Below are 12684 nucleotides of genomic sequence, written 5' to 3'. Positions count from 1 at the left end.
GGGCATTTTGATGAGTAGAGGGGAACTCTAACCTATACTTCCATAGATGACACACCTGTTGTCATGACACATACCACACAGACAGATTACAGGTGTAGTGTGGCACTGTCTTCAGCAAAGTGGAGGCTACTGTCCACCTGTGTCCCATGTTCCCTTATCACACTTACACTGTTAGGTAGATCTCTGCCTATGTGTTAGTTAATGGGTACACTGTTTTGGGAAGGTGGAATGGTACTGCAGTATCAACACTTGTCTACAGTCCATGCCTTGTTCACCACACACCTGTTGCAGTACATATGATCCCGTGTCTCTCTGTCTCTCTCTCTCTCACTCTATATGTATATATATATATATATATATATATATATATATATATATATATATATATATATATATATATATATATGTATATATATATATATATATATATATATATATATATATATATATATATATATATATATATATGGGTTCACTTTATAACATCGAAATACTGAAATTTCGAATTTCAGTATCTCGCTATAAAGTCGAATGTTAAAATATAACGCTCATAATCGCGAATTTGACGATGTCGAAAATATGTCGAATTAGCGGTTATGAAGTTGCTATGTAATATCCGGTTTGTGTTTTGTTGGTGTGCGGTGCCGTGTTTGGATGTAGGTGTTATGTCAGGTAAGTGAGTGTCTTGTAAGGGTTTTGAGTGGGAGTTAGAGTGTGTGTGAGGGATTGGAGAATGTGCGTGTGTGAGTGAGCTTTTGTGTTGTGTTTGTGCGATCTCGGAGTTAGTATATATAAGTAGGGGGGGTGTGAGTTGTGTATGTGTGTTGTTTTTTTGTTTATGTTGTGATGTGGGTGTTGTGTTGTATGTTTAGTGTAGTGTGTGCGGTGTTTTCGGTTATGTGGTTTTGCGGTTTTTGTTTATCGGTGTTTTGTGGATTCGGTTTTATAGTGTCGAGATACTGAAATTTGATATTTCAGCATTTCGAGGTTATAAAGTGAATCCATATATATATATATATATATATATATATATATATATATATATATATATATAAATAGATATATATATCTATATATTATATATATGCATATCTATACACATACATGTACACATCCATTGCTGTACACATGGATGTACATATAGGCACATGTACAGTCCACCTTTCATGGTGGGGATCTCACTTATGCGACAGTTGTGGGATGTACAGGTATGTGATTACATTGTACAGTGTTGTGCAGAATGCATGTGGGTGTCCTCAGCCCTTGTAGCATTAGCAGGCCTCACTGTCTGTAGCACAACAGATCTGACAAATCTGTCCCACAGCATTTAACCACCACATGACATATATCAACACTACCATAGCTGGCCTTAGGCATAGGCCTACTGGGTGGCCACCTAGGGCACCGCTCTAGCAAGGGTGCTTTTCCACTATTTATGTGGACACAAGGATGGGGGCACCAGAAAGTGTGGTAGGGGGCGCCATGGGGCCCTTTTGCCTAGGGCACCAGTTGACCTAAGGCCACTCCAGCACACTGCATGCTGTCTTCTAGGCCACACACTATGACCTACATGGATATATGCACATATCAACATTCACTGACAGATAGCTGTCCACCCTTCACTAACAGTTGCAGTATGTCCCTTGCCCTATGCACATGTGCAGATACAGATAGATACATACTGCTGCCACACATGGATGATTTGCAGTGTGTAGAGTACTCTTCGGGAACATCTACAACATGCCAACACATACATTTGAGTTACATACCTTACCTTTGTATTTCCCTGCTCCATGTGTTACGGTTTAGTATTGTTTTTTTTTTATTGCTGGTTTGTTTTGGGTTTTTGCCCTCTATTTAACCTTCGGTCTCTGTTTCTCCCTCTCTTCTGTCTCTGTCTCAGTCTGTGTCCGTGTCTTTCTCTCTCTCTCACTCTCTATCTCACATCACCTGCAATGATATAATTGCATGTGTGGACTGCAGGTACAGCCTGCTTTTCTAGGTATCTGCACTTGTGCATGTGACAGCCTCTGCACCAATTGCTGCCCACCATTCAGTAATTGAATGCAGCCTGCTGTTTGGTGATTGCATTACTCACTGTGATTGCAGCCCACTGCTATAAAATGCTAGGTTAGGTAGCGCAGCCCTTTCAGATTTCAAAGGTGGAGCCCATTCTTGTTTGCTCTGGACACCGTTGTGTCAGTCTGAAGGTTGGTATATGTCTCTTATCTGATGTTAGGGTTGTAGCCAGTTATATGCATGTTGTACTCATACCTGCATGTTGCTGCTTCCAGTACACACATCTCAGTGTAGAGATGTACGCACCCCTCAAAATGCTAACACAGGATACATGGGAGTATGTACCTTTTTCTCACTTACACAATTAACTGCCATGCAAATGTGGTTATTGCACTGTATTCCTGTGGCAAGTATTTATCCTGGTCTGATACTGTGTGGTGTTTTTAAGGTGCTACTGTAACATTATTCCCTGCTAGGATGGCTGGTTCTCCTTTCACAGTCATGTCATGCAATTCCACAACCACTGCTGGTAAAGACCCATAGAAAAGGGTTTGGGTTATGCCATTCCTAATTTCCATTTACATTCCCTCATTATAATGCATCATATATTTATTTCATAACCAAGTTATTTGTATAGCTGCTATGGCTTAGTGACAATTCATGCAGCCTGTTGTGTCAACGGTCTGGGGTTCGAGTCTGGCAGAGGTTTTTTATTTTGTTGCTCAGCAGAACAAGGGCTTTGCCATAGAGTGACTAAGGCACTTTTAAGCAGTAGTAAGCGGGTTTGCGCGGGTTTGTGCGACACTTAGCTACGCTTAGCTAAGCGGACACATGCGCACACTCGCTTAATCCTACTTACTACTGCTTAAATGTGCTTGCTCCCGGTAACCCCCGTGCTAATCTCTTTGAAAGAAAAGAAAATGGGGAGATAGGAAAATGGTGAAAAAGGGGGCACAGAGAGGGGAAGACCATAGGAAAACAAGCTCGGGATGTGCAGGATGGGTGTAGGGAAGGTCCATAGCTGCCCATTTCTTTACCAGCAACAGCTGTGCATATGTTGAAAATTTGGAGTGAAATTTGAAACCTTCCACCCCTGAGAGAGGGGTGAGGACAACATAGTTTGTTGTACTGCCAATTAGAATTATCAGTGAACATGTCCAATGGACATGTGCGCAAAATTGGAAGCTATGTATGGGGCATAATTTTTTTTTCGGGTACAGATTGCCCTTTTTGTTTTGTTTTTTTTTTCAGGGGAGAGAGGAAAGTGAGGTAGAGGAAGTAGGTATACTTGGGGAGATAGGTTGGGTAGGTAAACAGACAAGACAAACAAGATGCATATAGGGGCGGAGTATGACACATGGGGTGGGTAAACACAATTGACAGGGATGGATGTTTGGAAATCGCAAGCCCATGAGCCCACAGATGGTAACAGTGGGACTGAAATCCCCACCCATGGGCAGTTACCACTGGACCTTCACAGACCCGAGGGTCACTTTGCTGGGGGCTGCGTAGGAGGGGCAGGCTCACCCGTGAGTCACGCCACTCTCGCTTTGAGCTGACGTAGGGGATCAGCGACTAAACGCTGGATCTCCCTACGCACCACAACCCGGACCCTTCGGAGGGTGACAGGAGGCCCTTCTCCGCCCATGCTTGCAGGGGTGGTGAGCCCCATCCCCTGCAGCGCTTCCACCCAAAGGTGGCACAGGACCTATGGAGGAGGGTGGCCCGGGTTGGGCACCAGACCTGCTGGTGCCAGGTGCAACTGCCAGCTGAGGTGAGACAGGTGGGTCTGCTGGGACTGGCCTTCCCATACGTTCTGTGATTAGGTGTGTTTAATTACAACATAGACAACAGCATTCCAAGTTAGTTGTAACAGCATGCAGTAATATTCCCATTAACCCAGCACACCAGGGTTAAAACAGTTGAACAGCAAGCATAACACATGCATGTATTGAATGACAGTGGACATTCCAACAGCATGCAGGGATGATTGGTGGCAACAGGCCACCAAGATTGTGGTGTTTTAACAGGGGACATGCATCAAAGTAAGTGCAGATTTTATATAACAATAGGACATATGTCCCAACAAATGTTAGGAGATTAGACATACCCATTGAGGTGTGGAATTGCATTGTGTATGCACATGGAGTAGGGTGTAAAAAGAAACCTCCATTAACATCTTATTAGTACTTTAACTGTACACTACATTCCTATTGACTGCAGGTGTATATCCCCTACATGTATTCTTACACTAGGCAACATGCATTTGATTGCGTTATTGGTTTTGCTACTTCATGATATACTTGGCCTATATCTGACATGGTAACTGTCCAGGATGCAGATGTTACTGCTATATACCTGTATTAAATTGACTTGTTTATGTATCTGCACATCTGGATGTGTTCACATGGCTTTTTCACTTGTTTTCTACACAACCCTACTTTTCAGGTAACACACTAACATTTCTGGGGAATACCTTGACAGGCTACTTGTGTGCCAGATTTACCTATGCATGTCAGCCATTTCACATCTGTTTAGGTCTGTTGCATACTTCACAGCTACTGGCACTTCCTTCATCCACTTTATATGGGACTGCACTACTGGGGGTTGTCAGCACTTACTACAACAGAGTAACATTTCTTCACTGCAAGGGTACAACAACATTTCTGAGTAACTGACATATACACAATGCAAGTATTATACCTTTCTTATTTACATTAAATCTCTTTTCTACAGGCTCTCTCCTGTATTTGACATTACACTGCATACAGTAGACCTATTCAGGAAATGTTATACCTTTATTGATAGGTTACAAGTCTGTTTTACAGGCTCACTCACGTTTTATCTATGACAGTGCATGCAGAGATATTATTCCAGACATGTTTTTGCTTTATTTATGGGTTACTACACTCTATTCCTGCCTATCTGACTTATGATATGTAACAGTACATGCAGATGATTTATTCAGGGAATGAATGTTTTATACTTCACAGCTACTGCCACTTCCTTCATCCACTTCCTATGGGACTGCACAACTGTGGGTTGACAGCACCTAATACAACAGTACTATTTATTATTGCAAGGGTACAACAACATTTCAAAGTAAGTGACACAGACACACTCCGAGTTTTCTACCTTTATTAATTACATTGAACACTCTTTTCTACAGGCTCTCTCCTTTACTTGTTATTACAGTGCATACGTAAGACATATTCAGGACATATTATACCTTTCTTGATAGGTTACAACACTCTTTTTCAGGCCTGCTCACTTATATGTTATGACAATACATGCATGGATAGTATTCCAGAATTATTTTAGCTTGATTGGTGGGTTAGTACACTTAATTTCTGGCTCACTGACGTTTGTTATATAACAGTACATGCAGAGGATTTAATCAGGACATTTTATTGCTGTATTATTGGGCTTAAACACTTTTCTCATGCTCACTCACATATATCATGTAACAATACATGCAGAATATTTACTAACCTGCCTGGTGGCGCAGCCTTAGCAGCCTATCTGCATAGGCTTGCTGATTCATAGCACGAGCACCTGCAGCTGTGGAGTAAATAAAGGGATATTGAGACATACCTATCCATTATTTAGACTATATTAGCTTATCTTACACACTGCATTCCATGGCTACCTACTTAGTAGTGGGGCATCCCGCATTTGACAGGCCTCCTGCATCCACTGGTTCAGAAGGTCCTGCTTCCGCCTCTTCAGGCCTGCATGATGGTGACGGACCTGCTCATCAGTCCGAGGGACGCCTGTGGCACTGGTGAGTTCATGAGCCAACCGGTTCCAAGCCTCCGCCTTATACTCTGTTCCTTGGAACGGGCCCTGCAGGAGTCGAGTCTCATGCCGATGGACTAGGAGCCAAACCATATATCTTGACTCCTCGATGCCCCAGCGTTGCGCTCGAAAGCGGGTTCCCTCTCCAGCACCAGACATTCTAACTGCAGATGGGAGCTACAATCAGTTATGGCGAGTATTCCCGCCTATGTGGCTTAAATAGGCCGCATTTCCCGCACTTTTCTGTGATTGACCATTTTTGAATATTCTCGGCTGACTGCAGACCTGCTTAGCAATGGTTAATCAAACATTTATTACTATATATATATGTTAACAGTATATGTTTATCCTAAGCTGTCATGGCTTAGTGGTTCAGTACTTTGATTATGGTGCACAGTGTCCGGGGTTCAAACCTTATCATTGCTTTTTTATTTTACTACTATCCAGACAGGTTAGGGGGCGTGGCTGTGTTTAAGTGACTTTGCTCTACGTTGCTCCACGTTGCCCGACGGTGTGCTGGTTGGTGCGGCGCGCACCTCCGTGCAAAACGATTGCGCTGGGTAAAGCGCTATTTAGCATTGGGCAACTATTTTGTGCTGGGTAAAGTGTGAGTTAGCTATGGGCAACTATATTGCACTGGGTGAAGCACTGCTTAACTGCGGGCAATTTTATATTGGGATCCTTTAAAATATTTATTTTATTCACTGATACATTGGCCATTTCACTGCTTTTTAGTTATGTTTAAACATATATGTTGGGTATTATTCCATATACTGATTTAAAAAATAAATACGAAAGGAAGGGGTGGGACTCGAACCGTGAATGCCTCTTCTTTGTGCGAACGCTCTACCATTACGCTATTGCTATTTAGTGTGATTTGCATAAACATTCTTTCTTATGCTTTTCCATGTGAGAATTGCTAACTGTAGCTAAGCAATGGGCACACCCACGCACACACGCGCAAATACGGGCAGCTATTTTGGGTATTTAAAAAATTTTTTATGGTTATGCGTTTTAGATGTGTGATGGGGGTTTACAATATTAGGCAGTGAGGTGTTGGGTGCAGGGACATTTGAGTGGACTCGCTCTTGTTTATTTCCTTTTATTTTAAACACTTGCAGAGGTGTGGACATTTAGACTGCTCGGCAGTCGGACATGCCCCCTGCTTTCTTACACTGTCCGTGTAGGACTTACAGTTGGGTCAGCATGCCCTCATGCATATTCATAGCACACTGACATCATACCGTTCAACTACAGCCTCCAAGTAAGACTTATTAAGTCTTACACGGAGGATTCGTGAATCCAGGGGAGAATCTTTCTTTTTTTTATTTCTTTCTTCTGTGCCTTTGACCTACTTGTTATGTTTTATTAAACTCAGTCTTCGTGAGACCACCTCCACCTTTTTCACTGGCATTTTTCCTTTTCATCCAACCTTCCTTATTTCTGGACTTCAAAAAAATAATTATTCCAATGATATTTCTTAGGAATACACTATCTGAGATCAGTTAATGTGCTATGGATTGCGAATATTTGTTTGTGGGCAGCATGTCTTGTTGATTTCAACCCCTTGCAGAAGTGAGGGCACTTCCATACCAATGCCCGTTATATGTCCCACATTTGTGGTGTCAGTGAGTTCACCCAAGTGCAAGGAAATGGAGGACAGACACTCCCTGACAGCAGTGTTATGCTACCCAGCGTCCTTGATTGCCTCACCAGCCTTGGACTTGAATTGGTATTAACCCAGGGGAGGATAAGGTGGGTCTGGTAGACACAGTAATGAGGAAAAGAACTGGGAGCAGATATTTTACGCTGTGGAAAGCCAAAAAAGGGCTAAAACAAAATCACTAATCAAGTTTAGGTCATCTGGGTCACAATCAGGACTTTATCCGCTGTTCCATAGAGCCAGGTGAAGATGGCATATATCAACAAAAATATATTATAGCAATAATCCATGTCTGGGTGTGGGTAATGCTGGATTTGCCCATGGCTGGTGTGATTTGGTCACATGTCTGAAGCCCGTGTGACCAAACAAAGCCAACCGTGGGTTATTGCTATAATGCAGTAACATTATTTATGAAAAAATTTACTTTTTTTTTTTGAATATGTCTTGTACAATGGTGCTGTTCTGTTCTTTTGCCTTTTTCCCGGTATCATGGAGCTTTCTTGGTAAACTGTACTTATGCAGTATATAAGTACTTTGAAAAGGAAGCAACGAAGAAAGGAAGATCTCTGTTGCTTTTTTTTTTAATTAAAATAAAAAAAGAAATTCAGACAATTCAGACATAAGAGGGACAGAGCAGAGAAAATACAAACATACTCAGGTACATTTCTTTAGATTTGCATAACGTACCTAATTTTCCTTGGATTTTCTCTGGTCAGTCTCTCTCTTACCTGTGAACTGTTTGGATTTCAAAGTTTATTTGATTTTATTTTTTTTTAATCAAGAAAACTGGAAAGCTCAGTAACATATATTAGTAAAAGAAAATCCTGGTGATCAGACTTTTTTTCATTGGTATATGCTTGATTTTACAATGAGCACACTGGTTGGGCTGACCAATCAGCATGCAAGTTTTTGAATGTGAACTGACCAGGGAATATTTGGGAAGTGCACCAAAGAACTTCCTCTACTCTATTTGGCCACTAGATGGCATTATACAGCTGCTGCCAAGGTCAAAGTTTTCCAGATGGAAGAGTTCAATAGACAGCAGGTTGAGAGTGGAGTGATGCAAAACACTGAATTATCACAAAAAAAGTTTCAGTAAGACAGAAGATTGCTGTTACAGAGTTGGAGGAAGGAGGTTTGGAAACTCCTGTGCTAATGGAGATGATAGATTAATGTGACTTGAATGGTGATGAGGAAGTAAGTTAGAAAACTTAGGTGTATTGTCTGCTTGGAGAGGTAACAGACAAAGTGCTGCCAGATAAAATGGGATAAGGCGCTAGATTACCAAAAAGTGCTCATAGCAACTTTGGGAATACTTGGCCAGTGAAGTAGCTGGTTTAAAAGCACAGTTTTGCAAAAGAATATTGCTGTGAGCACTGAGAAAACTCTTTCCTGTGCACAAATGGTAAACAAAGCAAGAAAAAATACTGCTACTGAAGCTGAAAGAAGATAAGGACTGATGCACGGAAAACAAAATCAGAAGAGAAGACCGGTGATACGGATCAAAACAAAGAACAATGACACTATTAACGGGTATTACATTACAGACAGTATTATTTTACTTGTGGATTTTAAGGTACAGGATATAAGAGCATCACTATACTTAGTAACAGAAGATTCTTATGGGGTTAGTTTTGAAACTATTTCCTTAGTTGAAAAATGTGAATGAAGTGCAGAAAAAGAGCTCAGTGGTGCCATGGCAGGAGTATATTTTTTAGAACCTGGAACTATAGCTAGCAAAGAAAAATCAAAGTGCAATTCTAAATGTTGAACATAGAGAAGAAATGAATTAAAGACTTTTTTTTACTGTTTATAATAATGTGCATGAAGTAAAAAATGCACAACAAAAGAAATATTTTGATACAGGGGTGGGAAGTAAGGCTTACACTGGATGTGCATGAGGGAGAAATGCAGCACATTTCAAATTTTTTAATTGTGAATGAGAATTGGTGAACAGTGACATGTTGGAGTCAACATAAATAGGATATGCAAAACAGTGTTCAGTATTACTGTATGGTACAGAAATTTGGGTAGTGAAGACAGAGTAGATGAGGAAATAAGGGGTAATGGAGATGAAATGCCTGAGATGGGTGGGAGGATGCACACTGTGGGACAAATGAAGAAATAAGAACATCAGAGCAGAAACCCGAGTAGCTCTGTTTGCAGAAAAGGCCAAATAGAAACAGATTACTCTGCTTTGGACACGTGCAGGAAAGCAGAAGACAGCATAATGAAGAAGATTTGAGAGAGTCAGTAAGAAGGCAAGAGGAAACAAGGAAGTCGAGCAAAGAGATGGCTAGACTGTGTAATAAAAAAATTGCAACAATCAAACATGACTGTCAGTGAAGGTAGGATGGTGGTACTGAATTTAGAGAGATAGATGGCAATAGTTGAAAAAGGGAGGAAAAAGGAAGAAAGGTGGTTGATGATGAGGGTGAAAAATGAAAATAATGCTTTTTTGATAGATTAAATGTTAAATTATTAGAAAAAAATGGAAATAAACGACAAGTTATATGATACAAATCTATCCACCCACACCTTTTTGCCATTTTTACACATGGGGTCAGGATGTCACCCCAATCATCTATAAACAATATTCATACCACCATGTGGCTAGCCTTGCTGTGATTTTTATTCCATGACACATATGCACACACACTCACACCTATGGGTAATTTAGAGTGTCCAAAACACCTACTGCATGAGTTTGGAATGTGGGAGGAAACTGGATCACCAAGCGAAAACCCATGCAAACATAGTGAGGACATGCAGACTACACTTGGTAGGCTCTGCAGCTGAGAATTGAACCAAAGAACTGTTGATGTGAGGTGACAAACAGTAACTGCAAAGCCACTGTGCCACCTCCCTGTTATATATATGGATGTGTAAATAATGCAATTAACAGTAAATAAGGAAAGCTATAAATAAATCCTCGATTTATTCCTTTTGGTAACTGCCATGGAATCTTTTTCACCTGTGTAATCACCAGCTTAGGAGGATGAAACCTTGGCTTAACATCTCATCTGAAGGGTGGTGCACTCAGGAGGGCAGCATTCTCCTTACGCTACACTACAGTGTCAATTCTAGAAAAGTGGTCTAAGTACACGGTGCTGAAACAAAATCCACAGCAGTCTGATATTTCAGCATCAAAGGGGAGTGTGTTACTTGTTAGTCTGCTGAGACCGCACTTCCATCAATTATCAACAGCATGACCTAGTAAAGAAGTCTTTACAAAACTATAGATCAACGCTAACAAAATATAATTTAATTAAAAATTATTAACATCAGGTATGATGGGCAGGATGTAGTATACATCTGTGTACAGACTCCTGTTTCAAGATATAGGCATAACTTGTAGGTGTTGTTAGCTGCATTAAATGTTAGTAGGCATGCAATTAAGTTATGTCATGATGTCATGTACATTCATAAGGAAATAATTTATGAATAGGCTGCAGAAGTCATAGATAAGAGTGTGATTGCACATGTATTGTATTGGAGACCAATTAGTGATAAGGAATTTTGTGATCTGTCTGTGGGCAGAAGCAACAAACGTGCTGAGAGTGCTTTCAAGACCTAAAGTATTCTTTCTGTGGAAAATTGATTTAGCTTTCTTGGTTATGAAAGATAGATATCCATATTATAATGTTTGAAGACTAATATGCTAAGAAGAAAAAATGAGTCTTTGTAGGATCTGTAAACACCTACCTTTTTGAAAGTGCAACAGTGATGCTTCTTATGGGAATGTAGCACGTGTCAAAATTTTGTTCTGAATGATTTGTATTTTATTTATTTATTTACTGACATTTGATTACTGAGAAAGCCCAACTGGGTAGAAGCCTATTTTCTGTTGAAGCCCAGGAAGAAAAGCTCCAGATTATTACATAACATTTTAAAAACAATAATTTTACTATCTTCAAAAAAAAAATCTGCAGTTTAAATAATTATAATAAATTGGACATACTATAAGAACATTGGTTAAGAACTGATATAGGACAATCATTTAATATTTAGAGAAACTTTAGACAGTTTGTAGAGAAATTAAAGGTAAGTAAGTGTAATACAAGCAGGAAATGAATGTGAAGTGAGGGAAAACAGGCTTATGGTATATTTAAAGAGAAAGTCAGTGAAGATAATTTGATAGAAGTAAGGAGGTAAGTGAAGAAGGGAAAGCAAGGAGGTATAAGGAATGAAAAGGTACTTGTTCACATTTAGCATACTGTTCTGGATTAAGTAAGTGGCTCTACAAAGTGTGTAGAGCTGCGCAGAGCCACGCAAACAAGTTAACACCATGGCATGCTAATTACAGCATAAGCAGCAAAATTTTTTGATAGGCAACCAATCCAAGATGAAGGAGCTATTCAACAAGCTATAAAGCAACTGTGTAAACTCTGTGCTGATTTTCCCTGTGAATTCCAAAACCTATAGACACAGAGAGGAGTCTACATGGAAAGAATGTTAGAGGCTGCTGTTGCATTAATTCATGTGTATGTGCAACAGGCTGAAGTCCATGCTGCTGCTGCTGCTGCTAATAGACCACGGCCAAGAAGGAGAATAGCTTTCAGACCCCGGTTAACTTATCACAATCTAAATGATGTGGAAACTGTAAAGTACCATAGGCTGGATAGAGACACACTGCAGGAACTCTGCAACCTCTGTCATCCTCAACTCAGAGCCAGGGCAAAATGATGGGAACCCATCCCAGTGAAGACAAAGAGATTTTTAGCCCTTAGAATTTTAGCTACAGGAACCTTTCGTAGACCAACAGAGGACATGCTGAGGGTGTCAGAGGCATAACCATCCAGAATCCTCCAGGAGGAATGCAGGAGTTCTACCCTGTAGCACACTACCCTGAAGTACTGGGTGGCACAGATTACACACATGTGGAAATTAAGGCATTACCCAGGGAACATTAAAGGCGCTACATAAATGGAAAGGGCTTCCACTCTATTAACTGCCAAGCCATGTGTAATGCCAAGGGAATCATTCTGAATATGTGTGCTGGCAACCCAAGAAATTACCATGACTCACATCTCTGGCACACCTCCCAGTTTATCAGATGTAAACTAGGAGGGATACCCCACAGGGTCATTTATTGGGGATGCAGGTTATGCACTGGAACCATGGCTGATAACACCCATCAGAAATGGACACGCACCTGCTGAAGAATGCCATAATGAGGCACACACTCTAACCAGAAATATCAC

This window comes from Protopterus annectens, chromosome 11.part0, assembly GCF_019279795.1.
Source record: "Protopterus annectens isolate FY-2018-M chromosome 11.part0, PAN1.0, whole genome shotgun sequence".
Classification (NCBI taxonomy): Eukaryota; Metazoa; Chordata; order Ceratodontiformes; family Protopteridae; genus Protopterus; species Protopterus annectens.
The sequence above is the reverse complement of the archived record's forward strand: the minus strand, read 5'-3'. Positions refer to the sequence as shown.